Here is a 25390-nt window from a genome sequence, read left to right as displayed (position 1 = left end):
AATTTCTGAGTATATTATTTTAAAACAAAAAGTGCTTAGGACTTTGCATACCAGACAGCTTAATATTTTTGAAGATTCTTTTTAGTTTGTATTCAACTATTATAACTCATATGCTTGGTAATTCAGGGCAGCAGATGCATGTCTCATCCTGATTAATAAAGGATAGTGCACTAGGCACAGGTCGAACCATAGACTGGTTGTGAGGGAGAGATTTCATTTGTCACTGACAAAAAGCAGAGTGAGGGACGGAGATCTGGAGCCCCCTTAGGCTCCTAACTATATAGGAGCACAGGGGCAAGAAGCCAGAATTGTAAAGAGAAAAACACCATCTTTTTGGAAACAATAAAATGTAATGTCTCCTTAGAGCTTTGCTTCATTTAAAAAAAATACAGAGAATCTGCTCAGAGCTATTTGCAGGCTTCTCTTCCATCCATCACGCCTGTGCTTACTAACCTATATCAGATTCTTTTAAAAATATTTTTTAACTGGTAGATATTTAATTGGAAATTTAACATTTGCAGACAGGAAACCATGTTACCCAACTTATAAAGAGGTGTTGATAATGAAAATGTGAGTGGGATGACATTTAACAGCCCATTGGCTGAAATGCCATTACTATTTTAATTCATACAGTTTTTTTTATTGTTGTTGTTTAGTTTTGTTTTTCTGTGAAAAAGGAAGCACCATGAAAATGACCTGTCAACTTTCAAGGCTGTATTTATATCTGTAGGCAAGATGACTAATCAAATTAAAAATAAAATTACATTGAACCATGTATCCAGTTGCAAGAACAAAAGTAAAGTGCACATTTTATAATCTTTCATATTAATGATAACATTTAATATAGAGAGCTGAGCTTTTTATAAATATATCGCCTTTCTGAGCCTCAGTTTTTCCATTTGTAAGGGGGAAATAATAAGAGTAATATAAATATATATCTGTCTGGATTCTTATGAGAAATAAATAAAATAATGGATTTTAAAAACTTATAACTGTGCTTGGCTCAATTCTTTATATTATTAGGTGATCTTTTAAGTCTATGGAATCTGAAGAATATCATTCTAGGGCAGAGAAACAAAGGTGAATGTGACTAATAAATAGGTATAACTTTCAAGATTTGCATAAATTAAAAGTTAGATGCGTTATTCTGTTGAGAAGAGCTGAAGGGATTCCTTCTGTAATTTATTTCTGAGGAATTAATAATCTGCTATTTGTTTTAAAAGGGACACTGTTGGGGGTGGGTTCTGAGCATACTGAAAAATGCCTATACTTTCTTTTTAAAAGAAATTACAAATGTTTGGTCAAATAAAAATATTTTTGTATGCATTATATTGCATAGATACCTTTAAATATCACTTTTAAACATGATTCCATTAAAATCAAACATGAAGTGCATAGATCCATTTTGCCAAATAGCTCCAGCTCTTTCTCCTTAGCAAATGATAGGACTGACAGATTCTTAGTAGAAACTGACATTTTTGGAGAGAAAGCTTGTTTGGGAGCTTCTTCAAGCTTAGCAACAAAAACCTAAACACAAAAAATCTTCTAGAAGTGGCTCCCATCTCTTTTTAATGGTTATTAATGCGACTCACCTTTGCCTGAATTCTGAACTTAGCCCAGTTGTATTCCTTCCTTCCGTCTCTCACTAGTCCGGCCTTCTCCTTTCTTTCTTGTTTTTCCTACTTTTCTCCCTCCCACAGTGAAAAGAGCAGTATGGAACTTCCCTCTAGAGACCCTCCACCTCAAACAGCCATATGCGTTTAATGTATAATGCATGAGAAGCAGCATGAGCTGCGATGATTCCAAAGAGAAGCCTTCAAGGCTGGGCTCAGGAGGCATTCCTCAATAGTAATTAGAAAATCAAACAGCATCTTACTGTTGTTCTTGTCATTTCATGGCAGTGTAATTACCCTGGCTCCCAAAGGCTGGGAGAGTGATATATTGCTATAATACAACCTTCTCAACACAATTATTGTGCAAATTCACTTATTCATTCGTATGGGTTCATTGTCCTCAGAGTTTCCTACTTAGATTTGAAAGGAAATGTCACTTTTTTATGGACACTTTCTAACTTGAATTGCACCACTAAGGTCTCTGGCAGAGACAAAAAATGTGAAGCTTGATTTGGATATTAATTTTCAGTATCTTATAATAAGCAACTATTTTGGGAGAGGAAGCACAGGTCAAGACTCCAGCATGGTCTTGAGGCTAGTAACATTAACTTTTGAGAGATGTCCTTTTTCTTTCCTTCTGAACTAAGAATAGTGTTTGAAATCAAGACTTGACTTTTTACTCCATCATTATATACAAGATTTTTGCATGTAGTCAGGATTAAAAAGAACAATAACAAAACAAAAACCTGAAAAGTAGTAGAATGTAGAAATATTTTTTGGGTATGACAGATTCCAGAATATACCGCCTCGAAATATGCCATTTTGACATATGGATTATTTTGAGGTAAAGGCCTTTGAGAATAAGATGCAGGAAAAGCTCTAAAAACCGAGCAGAGGTCTTGCTTTTGTAAAAGAGATTTCCATTTGTAGATGTCTCCCTCTCTCCAGCATGAGGAAGAGGAAGAGGGGCACTCTTAACTAGTAGCCAGTGCTTAAATCTGCATAAAAAGCTTAATTAAACAACCTTTGTTCACCAAACTTTTCCTAGTTACCTTCCCATAACTTGCTTTCTTATCTTAGAAGTCCCAGATTCCTTTTCCTTTGCTTAGCCTAAGATGGTATATAGGCCCCAATTCTAAACACTCCTTTGGGTTACTCATCATGGGGTGCTCACATGTGTACATGTAGCATGCACATATTGATACAGTTCTGTTTGTTTTTCCCTTGTTAATCTGTCTATAACTCGTCTAATTTACAGGGCTCCAGCTGGAGAACCTAAAATAGGTAGAAGAAAAGATTTTTTTCCTCCCCTACATGTGTAAAGAACTCTTAGTAAGTTCAAAAGAGAGAAGGAAGAAGGAAGGAAGGAAGGAAGGAAGGAAGGAAGGAAGGAAGGAAGGAAGGAAGGAAAGAAGCTGTTTCCTCAATGAATCGGTATGCCTGACTTCACTTTTTACCTCTGCAAAGACAGCTCTACAATTCTTAGGAAAACCTTGCAGGAGATACATTATTTATTTGAAGATATCAGTCAAGGAGTTGGCAAAGGTGAACAAAGGCAAGCCTGATGCATAATGATATAGGGCATAATTCATCTCATTTACATAGAACCTGCAGTCAAAGCTCTGTGAGTATTTTATATAAGATATATGCATAATTACTTCATAAGTTTCCAGGGCAAAGACATTTGATACAATTATAGGAATATTTTATAAAGGAGAGAAGACAACATTAAAAAAAATCACAGTTTCAATAAGTTGGAAGGAAATTTAGATGGCATAGACTTATAGAATCATTGAACTTAAGCTCACATAGGACCCTAGATAATAGATAGCCTGATCCTCCTATTTTGCACAATGAGGTTATACACCATTCAACCTGTACTTAAACAACTCCAGAGACAGGGAGCTCACTTTTCTTGTGGCTACTACCCCTACATTTGAGTGTCTTAAATTATTATACAAATTTCCCTTTAGCAAAGTTCAAAGTCCTTCTTTATTAGAAACAAATAATAAAACAATGTATTATTTTATCTGAAATAGATCATTTTAACATTTTTTGTACATTTTAGTATTTAATTAGCACAATGATATTTTGATATTGTGGCACAAATCAATGGTAAAAAATAGATTGTTTATTGGTAGCATTATGGAAAACTGGTTCTCTATATAGATTGAGAACCCAACAACACATGCCTAGTTAAATGTCTACATGTGAAAAATAAATGTAAAAGGTAGTAGAAGACAATGCAGAAAAATATTTTGGTGAGTTGGGGCCTAGGAAGGTTTTTTAAAACAAAACTTTAAAATTGTAAAACATAAGAGGAAAACATATTTTTATCAGAATAAAGGATCTGTTCAGTGAAGGACATCATAGACTAAGATAATACACAGACAATAGAATGGTAAAGAGGAAAAGGTTTGTAATATCTACAACTGAGAGAGGACTAATATCTAAACTATAAAAGAAATTTTTGCAAATTAACAAAAAGAAGACAGAAAACCCAATAAAATAGGCATAAGATCTGAAATTTACAAAAAGGCAACCTAATGAGTTATCAAAGAGATGCTCAAATTCATTTGTAATGCTGAAAACACAAATAAAAGGATGATGAGCTATCATTTTATACCTATACTCCTAGTAATAATTAGAAAGCTAGGTAGCACCAAGTATTGACAGGGTGGTAGTGATAGAATAGTCCACATTTATTGCTAGTGGGAGATAAAAATAATGGAGCCATTAAGAAGAGTGATATAAATTGACTTACTCACAATAACTTTTCTTGTACCTTATATCTAAACTATTCCTTTTCCCAATGTATATCCCCAGGAAAGTCTCACACTGATTCATTAAGGGACATGTACAAGAATATTCATTGGTCCATTATTTGTGGTGGTGGGAGTTGAACCAATCTGGATGTCCATCACTGGGAGAACAGATAATAGAAAGTGGTGGGTGTATGCCATGGAATATCATGTAGTGGTTAGAAACAATGAATTCTGTTCACGTAGCAAATGTGAATAAATCTTAAAAACACAGTGCTTAGAAAAGTAAGAACATGAGTAACACACAAAATTATGTACCTAAATGAATCCATAAATTTGAATTCATGATTTGAATGCACTCATCCAAAACAAACAAAATCACATTTTTGTAAGACATATAAGCAAAAAGAAATACATTGAACAGAACTGAATGACTGCTTGGAGAGGAAGTAGTAATGGGAGGCAGGTAAGGGTATAAAAGGCACTAAATGAATAAAAAAAGAGAGGTGTTTTTTAATGGCCAATGTTAAAAACATGTCGTGAGCTATGGGCCCTGATTAACTTAGTCCTTTGCACTTGAGGGTCAAGGAAAAATGCTATCTTTTAACAATGACCTTGAGAGAGCCTGAAGTGCCTTTTGAATCATGCAAGAAATCATTAATTTGTTTAGTATTAGTGAAATTGTATTGTACTCCAAATATTTGACATTACAATACTGCACATGAACATGGGGAGCTTATTTTAAATTATTTGAAAATGTTAAGCTAATCAAATATATGGTGAATTGTGAAGTTATTCTTAAGTAGGTAGTTTAGAAAGAAAAAAGCTACAAATATTGATAATACAATGTTGAACATTTATTCCTTCTACTTCACTACAATTTTCTGTTTTGTATTTCAAACCTTATTTGGAAACTCTCTTTGGTCTTTATTATGTTGTAAGTAACAGCCCCAAAGCTATTGTCTTTTGCCTTGATTTGGTATCCTTGTCAATATATTTTTTACAGCCATTATGAAATAAAATCTTTTCTAAATTACTTCCTGCTCAGGAACAAAAGTAAAAGTCTGTGGGTAATTGACAGCATGAAGGTAGGGCAGGCTTAGTGGGTAAGTGACCTATCGCACTTGCACAGGCTCAACAGTAACCATCTTGAAAATCTTAAGGACTTTCTTTAATAAGAAGCTCCATGTTACACACTAGACTCTCAAATTATGTAGCCATTTCTGCATAAATAGACACAGAATTCACTTACTTGACAATAACTTACTGAACATCTAATATATATACAAGGCACTGGGCTAGGGGCTGGCAACTCAAAGGTAAATAAGGACCACTCTTCTCTTTAAGAGCTCATCATAACAAGGGAGGTGCATATATGAACAATTAATTTACAGAGCAATATATATTCATAATTGTGAAACCCTGCTTTAGACGAACACATTTTTGAGACATATGGGAATTACAAATGAATACAGGGACTAGAAATATTTGGCCACACTAATACATAGAATCAAACAGGTATCAGAATTACTTCATTTAAAACACAAGGGAAATAAATCATTCCTATCCAGAAATGCTCTGCAATTTCATTTGGAAATAACAACTAATGTTATTTAGAAAATCAGAATCTCTGAAAGGTCAAGCTGCTTAGTTTTGATTTTTAAATAAATAGTGATTTGAGTAGTAAAGAAAAATTGGGTCCAATTTCACTGGCTTCATAGTGCTTTTTGACTAGTGTTCTTCATTCCATTTTCTTTCTTTCTTTTTTATCTTTTGGTTTTTTTTTTGACCCCTTCACCCATTTCTCTCAACCCAGAGCCCTACCTGTGGCAACCACAATCTGTTCTATGAGATTTTTTTTTTTGATTCCACATAATTATATGCTACGTATCTTTCTCTGATTTATTTCACTTAGCATAATACTGTCAAGGTCCATCTATGCCATTGCAAGTGGCAAGATTTTATTCCTTTTTTTCGTGGTTGAGTAACATTACACTGTATACATATACACAATAATTTCTTTTTCCATTCATGCATTGATACTTAGGTTATTTCCATATCTTGGCTACTGTAAATAATACTGCAATGAACATAGGGATACATATATCTTTTCGAGTTAACGTTTCATTTTCTTTGGATAAAAACCGATATAGGTAGAAATACTGGATCATATGGTAGTTCTATCTCAATTTTTTGAGAATATTCAAAAAATTTATTACTGTTTTTCATAGTGTCTATATCAATTTACATTCCCACTAACAGTGTGCAAGCGTCCCTTTTCTCCACATCCTTGCCATCACTTGTTACCTCTTGTCTTTTTGATAATAGCCATTTTAACAGGTATGAGGTGATATTTTATTATGGTTTTGATTTGCATTTCCCCAATGATTAATAATTTTGAACATCTTTGCATTTACATGTTTTGGCCATCTGTCTATCTTTTTGGAACAATGTCTATTTCTGCCCATTTTTTAATCTGATGTTTTTTGTTTTTTTTTTTGTTTGTTTGTTTTTTGTTTTGCTATTGAGTTGTATGAGTTCTTTATATATTTTGAATATTAACACCTGATCAGATATATGATTTGCAAGTATTTTCTCCCATTCACTAGGTTGCCTGTCCAATTTGTTAAGGGTTTCCTTTGCTGTGCAGAAGTTTTCAGTATGATGTAGCCCCACTTATTATTTTTCTTCTTTTGTTGCTTTTGATTTTGGTGTCAGATTCGAAAAATCATAACCATCATGTCCAGGTGCTTACTATGTTTTTTTTTTTTGTAGGAATTTTATGGTTTCAGGTCTTACATTTAAGTCTTTAGTTTATTAATTTATTTTTTAAATACTTATTTATTTATTATGAGAGAGCAGGTACATGCATGGGTAGGGGTGGAGTAGAGAGAGAGGGAGAGAAAGAATCCCAAGCAGGCTCCAAGCTGTCAGCACAGAGCCCAATGAGGGGCTCGATCTCCCAAATGAGCAGTGAGAACATGACCTGAGTCAAAATCAAGAGTAAGTTGTTCAAATGACCAAGTCACCTAGGTGCCCTTAAGTCTTTACTTACTTACTTACTTACTTATTTATTTATTTATTTATTTATTTATTTATTTATTGGTTTGCTTTTTCTTTTTAAAGGTTTTTTTAAGTTTATTTATTTATTTTGAGAGAGAAAGAGAAAAAGCACAAGGTGGGGAGGGGCAGAGAGAGCAGGAGAGAAAGAATACCATGTGGGCTCTGTGCTTTAAGCACAGTTGGAGTCCCACATGTGATTTAAGCACAGAGCCTGGTGTGGGGCTCAAACTCAGAAATCATGAGATCATGACCTGAGTCAAAACCAAGAGTTAGACACTTAACTGACTGAGCCACCCAGGTACCCCAAGTCTTTAATTTATTTTAAGTTAATTTTTGTGTATGGTGTAAGATGGTAAAATTTCATTCTTTTGCATATGGCTGTTCAGTTTTCCTAATGCCATTTATTGAAGAAACTGTTTTTTCCCCATTATGTATTCTTGAATCATAGGGGTGGGTTTTTTTTTCTTGTCTCTCTATTCTGTTCCACTGATCTAGGTCCTTTATTATGTCAATACTACACTGTTTTGATTACTGTAGCTTTGTAATATAGTGTTAAACCAGGTGCTGTGATGCCTCTAGGTTTGTTCTTTTTCCTCAGGATTGCTTTGTCTACTCAAGGTTTTTTTGTGGTTCTATAGACATTTGAGGATTATTTGTTCTATTTCTTTGAAAAATGCCATTGATATTTTGATAGGGAATTAACTGAACCTATATAGATTGCCTTGGGTATGTAGATTGCCTTGCCTATGTATATTTTAACAATATTGATTCTTTCCATTTATGAGTATGGAATAATTTTCCATTTGTATCTTCTTCAATTTTGTTCTTTAATGTCTTACAGTTTTCATTATACAAGTCTTTCATTTCCTTGGTTAAATTCATTCCTAGATATTTTATTCTTTTTGATGCAATTGTAAATAGGGTGTTTTTTAAGTTCTTATTCTGATAGTTTGTTATTAGTATATAGAAATACAACAGATTTTTGTGTATTGATGGTGTACCTTTCAACTTTACTGAATTTGTTTATTCTAATGTTTTTTTAATGGAGTCTTCAGGGTTTTCTATATATAGTATCATGGGATCGGCCAATAGTGACTGTTTTACTTCTTCCTTTCTAATTTGGATGCTTTTTATTTCTTTTTCCTATCTAATTGCACTGGCTATAACTTCTAATACTATGTTGAATAGAAGTGGCAAGAGTGGGCATCCTTATCTTATTCCTAATCTTAGAGGAAAGTCTTCTAGCTTTTCACCATAAAGTGCAATATTAGCTATAGGCTTTTCATATATGGCCTTTATTATGTTGAGATATATTTCTTCCATACTTTGTTGAGAGTTTTTATCATAAATGGATGTTGAATTTTGTCAAATGGTTTTTCTGCATCTATTGAGATGATAAAATGATTTTTGTCTTTCATTTTGTTAATGTGGTGTTTCTTTCACATTGACTAATTTGTGGATGTTGAACCATTCTGGCATCCCTAGAATACCACTTGATCATGGTGTGTGATCATTTTAATGTATTGCTGAATTTGGTTTGCTAATATTTTGCTGAAGATTTTGCATCTATGTTTATCAAGAATATTGGCTTTAATTTTATTTTCTTGTGGTATCCTTGTCTGGTTTTGGTATTAAGGTAATGCTGGCCTCATAAAATCTACTGGGAGGAGTTCCCTCCTCTTCTGTGTTTTTTTTTTTTTTTTTTTTTTTTTTTTTTTTTTGGTGGCATTTGAGGATTGGTATTAATTCTTTGAGTGTCTGGTAGAATTCACCAGTGAAGCTGTCTGGTCCTGGACTTCTGTTTGTTGGGATTATTATTATTATTATTATTATTATTATTATTACTGATTCAATCTCTTAATTAATGATTGGCCTGTTCAGATTTTTCTATTTCATTATGATTCAGTCATGGTAAGTTGTATGTTTCTAGGAATTTACCCATTTCTTATTGGTTGTCTAATATGTTGGCATATAATAATTCATACTAGTCTCTTATAATTGTTTGTATTTCTGTGGTATCAGTTGTAATCTCCATTTTCATTTATGATTTTTTTAAGTCCTCTTTTGTTTTTTCTTAGTGAGATTAGCTAAAGGCTTGTCATTTTTTTTACCTTTCCAAAGCAGCAGCTCTTAGTTTTATTGATTTATCTATTGTCTTTTTCTGTATTTCTCTTCTAATCTTTCTTATTTCCTTTCTTCTACCAACTTTGGACTTATTTGTTATTCTTTTTCTAGTTTCTTGAGGTATAAAATTAGGTTGTTCATTTGAGACTTTTCTTATTTCTTGAGGCAGGCATTTATTGCTATAGACTTTCCTCTTAGAACTGCTTTTGCTGCACCTCACAAATTTTGGTATATTTCCATTTTCATTTGTCTCAGGTATTTTTTTTTTATTTCTTTTTATTTATTCTTTGACCCAATGGTTGTTCGGTAGCATTTCAATATCCACATATTTGTGAATTTTCCCATTTGTCATGTAATTAGTTTCTACTTTCTACCTAGTTTCTATTTCTAGTTTAATACCACTGTGGTCAAAAAAGACTTTTGGTATTATTTCAATCCTCTTAAGTTTACTAAGACTTGTTTTGTGGCCAAAAGGATAATCTATCATGGAAAATATTTCATGTGAACTTGAAAAGAATGTGTATTCTGTTGCTTTTGGGTGGGATGTTCTGTATGTATCTGTTAAGTCCTTTAGTTTAACGTGTTGTTTAAGGCTGATGTTTCTTTATTGATTTTCTATCTGAATGATCTATACATTGATATAGTAGGATATTAATATACACTACTATACTTGTATTGCTGTCTATTTTATTTCCCCCTTTATATCTGTTAATGTTTGCTTTATATATTTATGTTCCATGTTGGGGGCATAAATATTTATAAAAAGTTATATCCTCTTGTTGGATTGATTTTTTATCATTATAATATTCATCTTTGTCTCTTGTTACAGTCTTTGTTTTAAAGTTTATTTTTTCTGATGTAAGTATAGCTATTATAGCTTTCTTTTAGTTTCCATTTGCATTGTTTCTTTTTCCATTCCTTCACTTACAGTTTGTGTGTGCCCTCATATCTGAAGTGAATATCTTGTATGCAGTATATAGATGGATCTTTTTTCATCCATTTAGCCATTCTACATCTTTTGGCTGGAGACTTTATTCCATTTAAATTTAAACTAATTATTGATAATTATGTACTTTTTCTCCTATTGCCATATTGTTAATTATTTATAGGCTGTTTTGTAGTTCCCTTGTGTTCCTTTTTCTTCTATTGCTCTCTTCCTTTGTGGTTTGATCACTTTCTTTAGTGGTATATATATATTTTTTCATTTTATCTTTTGTATATTTACTATAGGTTTTTGCTTTTTGGTTACTATAGGCTTACATTAATAGCTTGTTATCTATAAGAGTCTGTTTTAAGTTGATAACAACATAAGTTTGATCCCATTCTAAAACTCAACAGTTTTACTATACCACCCTGTGTTTATGTTTTTGATTTCATATTTTACATCTTTTTATCTTGTGTATCTCTTCAGTAATTATTGTAATCAGTTATTTTTACTCATTTATCATTTAACCTTCTCCACAAGTGATTAATCCATTCCTTTACTATATATTTACCTTTCCAGTGAGATTTATTCTTTCATATGTTTTCTTGTTACTAATTAGTGCCTCCCCCCCCCCCCCCCACCCTGGCCCCATCAGCTGAAAGGAATCTCTTTAACATTTCTTGAAAGGCCAATTTAGTGGTGATAAACCTCTTCATATTTTGCTTTTCTGGAAAACTGCTTATTGCTCCTTCAATTCTAAATGGTAACTTTGCCGAGTAAAGTATTTTTGATTGGAAGTGTTTATTATGTCAGCACTTTGAACATATCTTGCTACTCCCTTTTGGTCCTGCAAAGGTTCTGCTGAAAAATGTGCTGATAGCCCTATGTGGCTTCCATTGTACAAAACAAGTTGATTTTTTTTTCTTGGTGCTTTAAATATTCTTTGTCTTTAACTTTTGACATTTTAGTTATAATGTATCTTAATGTGGGTCTCTTTGGGTTCATTTTATTTACAACTCTCTGGGTCTCCAGGATCTGGATGTCTTTTTCCTTTACCAGGCTATGTAAGTTTTCAGCCATTGTTTGTTCACAAAACTTTCTGCCCCCTTCTCTCCTCTTCTGCTTCTGGGACCCCTGTAATGTTATGCAGATGTTAGTCTGTTTGATGTTGTCTTATAAGCCCCTTCAAATATCTTCACTTTTTTTCATTTTTTTTCTCCTTTTGCTACTTTGATTGGGTGAGTTTCACTGATTTGTCTTTTAGTTGATTTATCATTTCTTCTGCTTCATCTAGTCTACTGCTGAAACTCCATTAGTGTATTTTGTAGTTTAATTATTGTATTCCTCACCTCTGTGACTTTTATTTCGTACTTGTTTATATTGCTCATCCTTTGTTGAAGTTGTCACTGTGTTTATGCATTCTTCTTCCCAGTTTGGTGAGCATCTTTATGACCATTACCTTTATAAGGTAAATCACTTATCTCCATTTTATTAAGATTTATTTCTAAAGTTTTATCTTCTTCTTTTATCTGGAACATATTTCTCTGTTTCTTCATTTTTCTTCACTCTGTATTGGTTTCTATACAGTAGTTAAAACAATCACTTCTCCCAGTCCTGAATGGGTGACCTTATGTAGGAAATGAACTTTGTCATTTAATCTTGCCCTCACTCTTTGTTTTCTCTCAAACTTTTGGGCTGTCCAAATAGCCTATTATATTTTTAATAGCTCCCAGTAGTTTAGGATGGGCTAACGCCAGCCAGTGTCCCTAAGGGGAGGATCTCAGCACCTAGATTCAAGCTATTTGGAAGCCAGACCCTTAGGCGGTAGTTTTTAAAAGTATGCAAAAATATATGTACTGTGGAACTGTTAATGTAAGCCCCACTGCCATGGCAGTATGGTGGTGTTCCCTGAGTTGCAATCACCAAAACTCGGGCTCAAGATGAGTATATAAGCTCTTTTCTGGAAGATATTGGCAAGCTGGAGCAAGGCAGAGTTTCCAGTTCAAGGTGGAAACATAGGAAGATCCTGAACTCAACTCCTCCCCTAGACATACTTAGTCTCTAGGTACATATAAAACAATTTCCTCTTTAGAAAAACAAAACAACCACCCCACCCCCCCAAAAAAAGAAAGAAAAAAAACCCTAAAATTAGTTGAGTGACAACTACATACCAGAGAAACAAGAAGAAAACTACATTGAAATGGTTGGAGTGTCTGGGACACATTTCTCACCCTAAACCACACCCCCAGTCTGGCAACCCACAGCTTTGAAAAATCTCAAAACCCATAACTTATTTCTGAGAAGCAAAGAAAGGGTTTGAATCCCACATTGAACATTTCAGCTTTTAGGGCCTGCACCAGAGAAACAAGTCCCCAAAATATCTGACTTTGAAAACCAAAAAGGCTGACATCCTAAGACCCACAAGCTTGTAGCAATCTGGGAAACAGCTCTTAAAGGGCCCCTCTGGTCAGACTTATGCACTCCAGGGCCCATCTCGAGGTAGTTGATTATATCCAAACTTAAAGTGAAGAAGGCTCACCTGCTTATATTAAGCATGGGCCTTAGGGGCAGGCATTGAATTTAGTACACACATCTAGCAGCCTGCTGGAACACTGTGGGGATAGAGACTGTTGGATGCCATCTTCATGCATTCCCTTTCTCATGCTCCAGAACATCAGTACCTCCTGGGAGGAGCTTTTACATGTATGTTCCTGGTGCCCTAATCTTTGTGGCTTCTACTCAGAGGACACATCTTGACTGTCTGGCTCTAGAAACCAGAGGAGCTTGTGTTCCTAGTCCTGTGGAACTGTAATAATAGGTGCCACTCAGAAATGAGCTCATACCCTTGTCTGGCACACCCATTTTTTGCAGCTGCTCCTGGAGATAACTTTGTATCACCTAACTCTGGCAGCCAGTGGGGTTTATGCTTATGGGTCCCATTGGGCTGTTACCACTAGACCTCTTTCTCTAGTTCTTAAATAGCTACCACCCCAGGGGAGAGCAAGAGGCAACAGACCTAAGAATCCTGTCTTTTGTGAAGAAGGCTAATCATCATGGCTGTGGCCTGAGGGGCAGCCTTCTAATTAAACACTCATCTAGGGACTGACCTTAATCCTTTCCAGAGACTTCAGATGTAGGTGCTATCTTCACATTCTCCCTTTGCTGCACTCCAGAGTACTAGTGTCTCCTGGAGGGGAGATTTACACGTGCTTAGTGCCCTGGTTTTTATATCTGGTGCCCCAGTTTTTGCAGCTGCTCTCCAGAGGATGCCTCTTGATCACCTGGCTCTGGTAGCCAGGGGAGCTTGCAAACTTGGGTTCCACAGGACTATTCCAACTGGAGAGATGGTTCTTAGCAGGCTGTTACCCTGGACAGACAGCAGACTGGGGCACACCTCTGTCTTTCTGTGACAGAGGCCTCTTTGACCTTCACTGACTTCATAGTACTTTGTTGATTCCTGTCCTTAGTCAAGTCATTTCATTTTTATGTTTCTAATTTTGGATTTTCTTTTTCTTTCATGATATCATCCCGTTAACTTTCTAGGCTTGTTTTGTTTGCAAAATCTAATTTTTAAAGTTTTGATTGTCAACAGCTTAAAGACTTTTTGCTTAAACTCTTCCAATGAATTTGCAACATTTTTAATCTCTTAGTTCCACAATTAACCCTTACTTTCACTTCTTAAGCAATCTAAAGAGCTAGAATTTGTGCAGGGTCTATAGAATGCCACAGCTGTTCTCTAATTCTTTTCCAATAGTTAAGTTCTACCAGAGTTTGAAAACCTCTCCAAGATGGAATGCACTTTGCTTCAGTCCAGTTAGATTATAAAAATCATTTCAAACCACATATTTCTTCTTGACTTAGAATAATTTTGCTTTGAGAAACAATGAATCAAAGAAAGCTTAAAATCTGTTCTTAGGTTCAACTTCACTGGGTTGTTTTGGTACAAAACAATTGACATACTTCTAATTCATTCGTTTCATTTTGTTGTTCTAATTGGTACCATAATATTAGCTTAATTTCCTTTAAAATTTTTACTTTATTGAGGTATAATTTACCAACAATAAACATGTCCAGTGATCTTTACTTGCTGCTTAAGGTCAGATGTCCCACTAGCATAATTTTCTTTACCTTTTTGTAACATTTCTACTAGTGCAAGCCTGGTAAAGACACATGTTCTTAGTTTTCTTTCTCTGAAAATGATTCTAGTTCACCTTCATTCTTGAAGAATATTTTCAATTGATGGAGAGTTCTCGGTTGTAGTTTTATTCTTTAGGTACATTAAAGATGCTATTTCCTGTCTTTCAGGCTCCAAACTCTCTGATGTGAAGCTTGTGGCCATTCAAGTCTTTGTTCTGCTGTATAGAATCTTGGTTCTCATTCTCTGCTGCTTTAAAAAATGTTCCTTCATCTTTAGCTTTCCACAAATTCACTTTAATGGGTCTAGGTATGATTTTCTTCATATTTTTACTGTGTAGTGATTTGAACTTCTTACATTTATAAATTCATATCTTTAACTAATTTGAAAGACCATTAGACATTTTTTTTCTTTAAAAATTCTTCTAACTTACCTCTCTCTGCTCTTCACATTCTAGTTACCTTTATGATACTGCCCCACAGAATTCTGAGGCTTTTCTATTTTTACAGTTTTTCTCTCCATTTATTAGAATGGATTTCTTTTGATTATCATGTCCATAGATGGTCTCTTCTGTCATTTTTGTTCTGCTATAAAGCCTTTTCAGTGATTTTTTTTTATTTCATACATAACACTTCATCAGTGCAAAATTTCCATTTGCTTTTTTATGTTTCCCATTTCTTTGCTATTTTCCATCCTTTATTTAATTTGTGAATATTTTCCATTATCTCACTTAATGTAATTAGAATATTGCTTTAACTTTCTCTGTAATAATTCCAACATCTGGGTTATCACAAGGTTGGGCCCTATTGATTGCCTTTCTTTAAGACTTGGTCACACTTTTCTGGTTCTCTGTATGTTGACAAATTTTGGATTATATTTGGGCATTGTGAATAATACACTGTGAAGACTCTGCAACCTGTTATATTTTCTTTCTCCAGTGTCCAAAAATTTAAGTAGGAATCTGGACCAATTATAAAGAATGCCTCATTTGTTTCCCATCTCAGAGATCAATGTCTTCCATTGCCTGATGTCCAATGTCTTGAAAAACATTGTTTTGAGTAATTTATCCAGTTTTTTGGTTGTTTCAGGCAATAGGGTAAATCCAGTCCCTGTGATCACACCTTGGCCAGAATTGGAAGCAATTCCATGGCATTTTAAATTTCTTTTTGCTACTGAGATATCTGTAATTGTGAGTTTATGAGTCACTTATTTTTTAAGTACCATAACAGTGGCAATAATTCCTTGTTACATAGACTTCTAGAATTCTTGGATTGGAGAATTTTGGTTAGGCAGTACCTGGTTAGACAAGAAGAACCAGACCCTTTTCTCTTTAGATGGAAACAGCAAATTTCCCTGGAATTCTTTTTTTTTTAAGAATCATTTGAGTAGTCTCTTCTAATTTCAGCTAGACAAAGACAAATAAATGAGGAACTTTCTGTTGACTTAACGTCCTGGTTCAACTGATGTCTTTGCTAAACAGTTGTTGGATTGTGTATGTAAACCAAAGAGGTGTAATCCTGGGGTTCCCAAGGACATCACTGTGGCCTCTGTAGATATCTACATATTCAAGGGCATCCTTGAAGCAGTAAGCAAGGCCATGTATGTCGGGTGGGTGGGTCCAGTATTAAAAGGCCAAAATCATGTTTCAGTGACAGAAGAAATGGCAGCAAGTATTAGGACCCATCTGTGACTGGATCTTATTATTTAGTTCATTCTCTCCAGAATTTATAAACAGGGGTGGGAATTGGATTAGCATTCTCTTAAATGAGGAAGAATTTATTTTCTATTATTTTTGAGAATGTCTTAATTTCTTATAAAAAATGAAAGATGGTTAGTACCCTAGGGAAGAATGTAATATTGTGTATGTGTAATATATTTTGTGCAGTTTTGTAGATTTACTGAAAAATGAATTTTAGCCTAAAAGAAATGGTATTTTCTCGAGAAAAATTTGGTATATTTTATTGGAATAATTTTCTTCAGGTTACAAGAACAAAAACACATTTATGCTCTCCAAAGTTATAGGATGTATTTTAAGAACATACAGGGAAGTAAAGAAGCAAAGGGGGGGGTCTTCAAAAGATTGTCTCCAGGAAAAGAAAAGCTTTCACTTCTTCAGTAAGTTGGTCCATGCCTTTGTGTTCTACTAACCATTCCTTGTAATGTTTCTAATTCATCCAGTATGGGGTAAATTTCCTATTTGGGATTTTCTTTTGCCATTGGCTCACTAACAGACAGCTACCATTGACACAGACACCAATTGTGGTCCATTTTTTGAAATCATATGTCAGGATATTGGCTCCCAAATTATAAAGCATGTTACTTAAAGAAAGGGAAATATGTATGACTGATTTTTTCAGATGAAGTTTGGAGCCTGGTAGACATTAAATTTTTTTTTTTTTTTTAAATACAAGGGTTACAGCTATCCACCTTTGTTGCTGATTTAGTAAGAGAAGGGAAAGTAATAAAATTTTGGAGTAGCCTGGGTATATTTTGGGGCTTAATATTTTATACTTTATAAGGTAAGTTCATCCATGAGACCATCTTTCTGTCTGAGTTTGAATCTTGACTCTGCAACTTATTAGTTGTATTATTTTACCTCCTTACATATCAAATAGGGTCTATTGCTCTCTGCCTTATGGAATTATAAGGATGAAATGAGTTAACGGTTAGCACTTAATTTTTTGTTGTTATTATCATGAGGTAAGTTTGGGAAATGTATTTTAAGTTTCCTTACAACCAACTGAGAATTGGCAGTTTTCCACAAATTTATGAGGCTTATAGAAATAAATCTCTATATTTACTATATAGGTATATATTTCACACATGCATTTTGGTATTTTGTCTACATCTATACTTCTATTTCTTTATCTGTATCTTCCTCTTGGAATTATTTTGAAGGTCTTTGAAAGGGGGAAGCTGTGTTTTATTAATATATTCCTAGTGCATAACATAGTGTTTAAAGTAATACATAGTAGTTGAGTTGTATGGAATTTGAATGAAAAGAAGAAATAATGTTTTGAGTCTTTGTGTGTTTGTTTGTTTTCTCCTGCTTGTAGAGGCAGCTATGCTATGGTGCACTGAATATGAACTTAGAAACAGAAATTCTTCTTTTGAGCCTTTTGTTTACCAGCTGTATATCATGGAGCCCTTTAGTCTCTCTGAGTTCATTTCCTCATCTTTACAGTGGGGAGCTAATACCCTATATAATCACAGTAAGGATTAAAATGAAATTAAATGTGTATGGAGCAACTCACATGTTAGGTATGGTTATTGTTATTTTGTTACCAATTATTGCCCTTTCTTTTGAATTCTAATTTTTTGGAAGATATGAGGAAATGTTGCAAGCTTCTAAATATTTCTCAAATTTCCAGGGCCAACTAACCTCTCAGTCAGGGTATTTTCTTACATTCTTTTATTTGCCCGACCTGTGGCCTATCACTTCTGGACTTAACCCTCCAAACATGACTTAATGCAGCTGAGATTAGCCATTTCTAGATCTTTCATCTCTCTATACCACCCTGTTCTGCCACCCAATTTTATATCTCTCTCTTTGAAAACAACATGGACCCAAAGAGATGTGACCAGTAAATCTGTGGTCATTATTTTATGTAGATCCTGTCTTGTCTCTTACATAGTCATTCTTTGTCTAGCCTGGGACAGACAAACCTCATTTCATTTTAATCTGGTTCTGCATATGGAATGAAAGCTACATTCTGAGGGGCATCTGGTCCCATTACAATGAGAACAAATAAACTATATCTAGCCAGTTACAAATGCCATAAAAAAGAACAGGATATTTCTCAGGCAGTGCTCTTTTTGTCACTCCCTAATGTGGTTTTTATTGCACATTACTTTTCTCAGTTGTAATTCATTTGAGCCTTTGCCACTAAGAAAAGATCAACTGTCATGGCATACATTTTTTTTTAATACTGGAGTGTAAGGGGAAATCTCAGCAATGCTAGACTTCTACATTGAAACTTGGAACAAAGAAAACAGTAAATGCCCTCTGTTGGTGAATTTAAAAATATTGTCACTTGCCTGCAAATTTGTAGGACAGACAGAAGATTTGGCCAAAAATGGTCACTTAAGCAGTAGATATAATGGGTTTCTAATGACAGTAGTTTTGACAAAGAAAGAATAGGTATTCTTTCTTGAGTAACTTGAAAGACTGCTTATAACTCCAAGACCTAAGTGCATATTGAGTTTATGACTACCACAGGTCCATCCTGAAGGGGAAATGACCTCCCTAGAAGCCTAGGGGAAATGATTTTCTAGCCTTCTGTTTTAGAAAATAACTCAATTTAGAGCTTTCCAGTAAGGTTCACACTAATTAGGGTAGAGGAATGGCATCTTACCCTAGATACAGGAAAAGTAAGTCAATGAATGTTATCCTCTGATTATTCTTTAGGAATTAAATTAATAATTTATTTGGTATTATATAAACATAGTAATAAATTATATATTTCTATATATCAGAGCTGGCCTCAAGCAAAACTTTGTATTATCAAGTTTTTAGTAAATACATTTAAAAAAAAGATGGCAAAATCTTGATGGCTTCATGCACTTCATTTTAAGACAGTAAATCTGCTATGAGGTTATATAAAATTCTAGTAATTTTTCCTCAGATTTCATCAAAATTTATCTTAAGGGCATAAGATTTACCCTATGACTCTGAATATTGAAATTGGAGTTTTAAGTTGAAATATGGCCTATGAGGAAATGGTTAATCACTTTTATTAGGTCTTTTCAAGTGATAATTAGTGAAAATGTTTTTAAAAAATTATATATAGATGTCCCCAGGATGTTCTTATATTTTTATAAACATCCCAGAAATATGACCCCTTCTCATGATAAGGATGTCATAGAAATAACATTTTATTTTTTTCATAAGGCTTATTGGAAATTATAATACTCATTTTTGCATTACAGCACCTGTCTTGGGAATTTTAATATAGAACCAAATAAACTCAGCTTTTCAATGGACTGAACTATCATAAAGAGACTTAACTGGATCTTTCAGCAAGGAATTAAGTGCCATTTGGAAGAGGGCATTTAACTTTTGTTGCCTTTGGATTCAATCTAAATACCAATTCCTTCTATGTGACTTTGTGTCTTTCAGACCTCCTTACTTGCTGTCACTATTATCAGAAATCTAATTCAGACTTTTATCCTATCTCATAATGGCAAAGTAAGGCATCATCAAGGTTATTATCTTGTGAACTGTATATGGTTCTTTTGCAAATGAAACATTGAACTGCATAGACTGGCTTGAAAAAAGCATTTAGTGATTATTACTGGTTTTTAAGACACTCTTAGAAATTCTAGAAGTTGGTAGAATTTAGATTCAGATATGTGGGGATTTGTAGGTAAGTTTATAATGATTTATTCTTTCAATGATTTCTGAGATATGAGCTGGGTATAGGCCAGATTCTACAATTGAAACTGTGAAGTAAATCAACATCTAGTGCCTGGGGGATTTTCAATTACCTTTTAGCCATGCACTCTTGGATAATTGCAAAGTAAATAAATCACCTGGTACCCCCATATGCTCAGGGTCCCGAAGCTCAGAGCTAATGCCGTTCTTTCTAATGAAGCTTGGGCTTTTTACCAATTAATTGTCTAGCAATCCTTTTAGGTTACTGCATGACCATCTTTTTAAAACCTTTTCTGAGGGACGTAGTTATTTTATAAAGAGACCATGGGACTCATACTATACATGATTCTTGAGAAACACTGGGGAAATGCATATAATAGCCTTTACTAAATGTAACATAGTATAAGGATGTAAGGATCTATTGTTATAATTTGACGTTGCTGTGGTTAATATTTAATTTCAATCACTTATGAAAACATGAAAGCCACCTGCCTGGTTTGGAATCTATAGGCTTTTATCGACCTGGATCTGTCCCAGCGTAGTCTTTATTAAAGACCGGGCCTGCCAGCCAAGAAGAGAGGAGGGAATAGAAGCTACTTTGGCTGACAAACAGCAGTGCAACTTCTCTCTGCTGCCCACTCTTGCATGTGCCAAACAGGGCCACTCTCACGCATTGTGCTCTATATTTATTTACTAGTTGATTGACTGGTAAGTTAATCCATTTTCCAAATAAATTTTTAATTTTTTAATACTTTCCAGTTTTCTGCCAAGATTTTTCATTCTGTCATCTTTTCCTACAAAGTCTTTAACATGCTTGTAACAGATGTTTTAAAATTCTTGCCTGCTACATCAAACAGCTGGGCCATTTATGGAATGGCTTCTATTGACGTTCTTTTTCTTTTGATTATGGATCAGATTTTCCTGCTTCTTTGCATGTCTAGTATTATTTGACTATATACTGGATATTATGATTGTTATGTTGTAGAACTCTGGATTTCATTATCTTTCTCTAAAGGTGTTGAGTTTTGTTTTGCAGGGCAGTTAAATTGTTGATGAATCATCTCGACCTATGGATAATTAGTTTTACGTCATGTTAGTGTGAGTTTTTGTTATTTTTGTCCTTAGTTATAGGGCATAGTCTTTAATCTTACTCTTATTTCTAAGGTATGGCCCTTCTGAGGAGAAAAGTATGAGGTCTTTACCAAGCTTGATCAACCTTAAAAATTAAACTAGGCATCCCCAGAATTATGTGGCTAATGAAATACTGCCTTCTACCTACTGCTGTCTTTTGGGTTGTGACATATATCTTACATATAAGCAGCTCCACAGTCAGCCAATAATAATTTGAAAGAATTTTTATGCAAATTTCATACTTCCTCTCTGTGGTTGCCTCCCTTCCAGAATTTTCATGACAGCCTGATCTATTTCTCCTCAGCCTTTTAGAGCTGCTGTTTTTTGTTTGAGCTTTACCATACTGGACTCCATGGCAAATTGGGAAGGGCCCGCAGGGGAGCAGTGTTTAAATTGGGTGCTCATTTAATTTGCTTCCCAACTTTCAAGGATTGTATTCCCTCCAATACTGTGTGTGTACATATATGTATGTACGTATGTATACATATACATACATATACACACAATGCAACTTGCCTTGCAAGTTGTACATACATAAATACACACACATATAAATATATATACACATATACACACATATATATGTACATATACACATATGTAATATATATATTTTTATATGTAAATAACATATATAAAGCATATATATTATATATAAACAATATATATAAAGCATATGTATAAATATACCATATGTATTATTGTTTTATACATTGTTTATATATATAATATATATGGTTTATATTTTTCACACATATATGGTGTGTATATATATATTATTTACATACATGTTACATATATGTGCTTTGTATATTTATGTATTATATATGTATATAGATATGTATATATAATTATATTTTTTTCTCATCATTTATATTAATTATTGGTGGGAGAGTTAGTCTGAGGCAAGTTATTCTTCCATTACTGGAAGAGAAATATAAACTTAAAAAAATTAATGTACATTATATATACCCATGCACAGAGTGAACAGATACATGTAAATGCCACTCATACAGTGCTTTTTGTGGGAGGGGCATTTTATTAGCTAAACATTTATTAAATACTCCATGCTAGATAGAGTACCTGGACTTTTATATTTATTGAAAGATGTTTAAAAATTACCAAACATTTAGGGGTGTCTGGGTGGCTCTGTTGGCTAAGTATCCAACGTCAGGTGAGGTCATGATCTCATGGTTTGTGAGTTTGAGCCCCACATCGGGCTCTGTGCTGATAGCTCGGAGCCTGGAGCCTGCTTCAGATTCTATGTTTCCCTCTCTCTCTGCCCCTACCTCACTCTCTCTCTCCCTCAAAAATAAACATTAAAAAATTTTTAAAAATTATCAAACATTTAGAATAGAAAGAAAATTATAAAGCATCACTAAATACCTATCAAACAACTTCAATAATTAGTGACACATAACTGATCTTCTTTCTCTTATATCTCTGCTTACTTTTTTTGTGTCATTGCATTATTTTAAAGTCAATTCAAAAAATATTATTGTATCTTGAAATTCTTCAATATGAGTCTCTAAAATATGAGGGATTCTGTTTCACTTATTTTTAACATAAGCAAAATGTTATCAGAGTTAAAAAACTACATTAATTCCTTAATGTTATCCAGTGTTCAATTATCCTCAATTTTCAGGGAATTTTTTTTCTTTTGCAGTTTTCCTCCTACCTTCCATATTTTAGTCCATATGTTATCATTCCCTTTTATTTTCCTTGAAAGTTTTTTATGAAGAAACTGTCCAGCTGCCACTTAACATATTCCTCTGTCATATATTTTACAAACTTAGAGGAAGATTTAGAGGGGTGAGCAGATTATGGATGAATTTTTGGCTGAATATTTCATGAGAATCATGTGTTTTCTTTTTTGTATCATATCAGGAGGTCTATACTTTGTAGGTGACTCTATGATGTAATATTAATATTGGTAAGTAGTATCAGGTATTGTCAGCCTGATTCAAATCCTGTAGATGTATCAACAGTTTTTGATCCAATTATTTGGTTACCATTAACAATCACTACCTAGGAGTTCCTTACTTTATTCTGTCCTAATTTACTCTTCATTTATGTACCAAGGGCCCACAAAAGTCATAATGCTACCCTGTTTTAGGTACTAAACCAGACTCTGTGATCCTTCCTTCACAACCACCTTTTCCCTGATTTCTTCTACTAGAAAGATTGACAGACTAGAAGATTGCCTTTCCCAGATTCTCTTGCAGTTAGGTGTAGCATATGTTCAGTTACAGCTAACAGGATATAAAAATAGCTCACTAACCATGTGTTTCTCTTGAAAGTAGCCTGAATACACCAGGCTATGGCATCGTGTTTGAAATTCCTCTCCCAATATTTAATTCCTATTTATATCTTATTGAGTATTCTGGGCCCAACTTAAGTTTCCTCCACATTCTTAAAATCTTCTCAGGCTACAGTGATATTTTTTCCCCTTTGAACTATGTGGGTTTACCCCTAAGGTTATGACATATAATCTCACTTAAGGATATAATGTGTATAAACTTGTTAGCATTGTACAGGATAGGAAAGAAGAAAATGAACTGTCTTAAAATGTTACTTGCTTTTGAATATGTATATTTTAAATCTCCTTATCAAGGGTATAAGTATTTTGAGGAGCATCTTATTTTTCTTGTATATTCCATAGTGTACATCACTACATAACAAATACTTGGTAGATAACAAATGATTTCTCAAGGACGGTGGTTTTTACAACAGAGTTTGGGAAACTTTTTTTTTTAATTTATCTTTTTATTATATTTTTAACGTTTATTTTTATTTTATTTTGTAGAGAGATAGAGTGCAAGCAGGAGAGGGGCAGAGAGAGAGGGAGACACAGAATCTGAAGCAGGCTCCAGGCTCTGAGCTGTCAGCCCAGTGCCCAATGTGGGAGTTGAACTCGTAAACCACAAGATCATGACCTGAGCCGAAGTTGGATGCTTAACCAACTGAGTCACCCCCAGGGTTCAGGAAATCTTGCAGATCCCTAAAACACTTCTAGAGGATCTAAAGGTTGAAAATAATTTTAATAATAATATTAAGATATTATTTGCCTTGGTTTGAATATAATGTTATTTTTCAGAAAATATGCCATTTATAGTAATGTAATGGGTTTATTATGGTTATCTTTAAATATATAAACAAATATGTAATTTTAGTTTCTCAGTTCTCATTTAGATTATAATAAATATTGATAGACATAATCCTTACCAAAAATGCTTTTTGAGGGGTGCCTGGGTGGCTTTAGTCACTTATGCCTCTGACTTGATTTTGGTTCAGGTCATGATCTCATGGTTTGTGAGTTTGAGCCCCCCATCAGGCTCTGAGCTGACAGCATGGAGCCTGCTTAGGATTCTCTCTGTCCCTCTCTCTCTGCCCCTCCCCCAATTGCATGTGCATGGGTGTGCATGTGTGCACACGCACTGTCTCTGGAAATAGCCTTGATAATTTCTAAGAATATAAAACGATCTTGAGTTAAAAATGTTAGAGACTTGTTGCTCAAGCAGAATTTATACTTTTTTTTTTTTAAAGTTTATTTTCTTTATTTTGAGAGAGAGAAAGAGTGAGCAAGGTAGGGGCAGATTGAGCTCCCATGTGGGGCTCGATCTCAGGAACCATGAGATCATGACCTGAGCCAAAATCACAGTTGGTGGCTTAACTGACTGAGCCACCCAGGTGACCCAAGCAGAATTTACACTTTGCTGTGGATGTTCAATTTAGGAAGGAGAGAAGACACAAGACAGGGTGAAAAGGGAATGATGGAGATACCATCAGATGCATTTATTGTGTAAACTAAATATTGTTTAATGCATTGGACAGAAAACTCAGCAGCTTTCCCTTGAATGAGGAGAGAATATGGAAGTCAAAAGTCTTACACGTAGGGAAATGAAGTTTAGAGATTTGCAAAATGCTTCCATCCTAACCAAGAACATGCTACTATTTGTCAAGTCATATGCTGTATATTTTTAGCTATTTCTATGGATTAGGAATTTGCATGAATGATTTTCTGAACCCTCCAGATCATGATTTCCATCTTTAACTTGTTCTTACTGATAAGTTACACAATTCCCTTCATTTATCAGCTTCTTACACTATTTTGCCATTTCAAGAGCTGAAATATACTAGTGTGTGTTTTAAACACTGACACTGATAATATCTAACATTTGTTTAGTGTATGGTATTAGCCAATTGGTATTAGCCAATATAAGTTCTCTATACATATTAATTCATTCAACCCCCAAGCAAATC

General features: G+C 34.2%; 1 long non-coding RNA gene across 4 annotated transcripts in view; it reads right to left on the bottom strand.

The window, feature by feature from the left end:
* Positions 1-25390, bottom strand: part of LOC113593339 (uncharacterized) — a 308036-nt gene that overhangs the window by 251706 nt on the left and 30940 nt on the right. Inside the window, exon 2 of one of the 4 annotated variants that reach the window (XR_008299829.1) lies at positions 13595-13674. The exons of the other annotated variants lie outside the window; for them this stretch is intronic. This is a non-coding gene — a long non-coding RNA (uncharacterized LOC113593339). The remainder of the gene's footprint in view (positions 1-13594; positions 13675-25390) is intronic. 4 annotated transcript variants of the gene reach the window in all.

Source organism: Acinonyx jubatus, chromosome A1 (genome assembly GCF_027475565.1).
Source record: "Acinonyx jubatus isolate Ajub_Pintada_27869175 chromosome A1, VMU_Ajub_asm_v1.0, whole genome shotgun sequence".
Lineage (NCBI taxonomy): Eukaryota > Metazoa > Chordata > Mammalia > Carnivora > Felidae > Acinonyx > Acinonyx jubatus.
The sequence above is the reverse complement of the archived record's forward strand: the minus strand, read 5'-3'. Positions and strand labels throughout refer to the sequence as shown.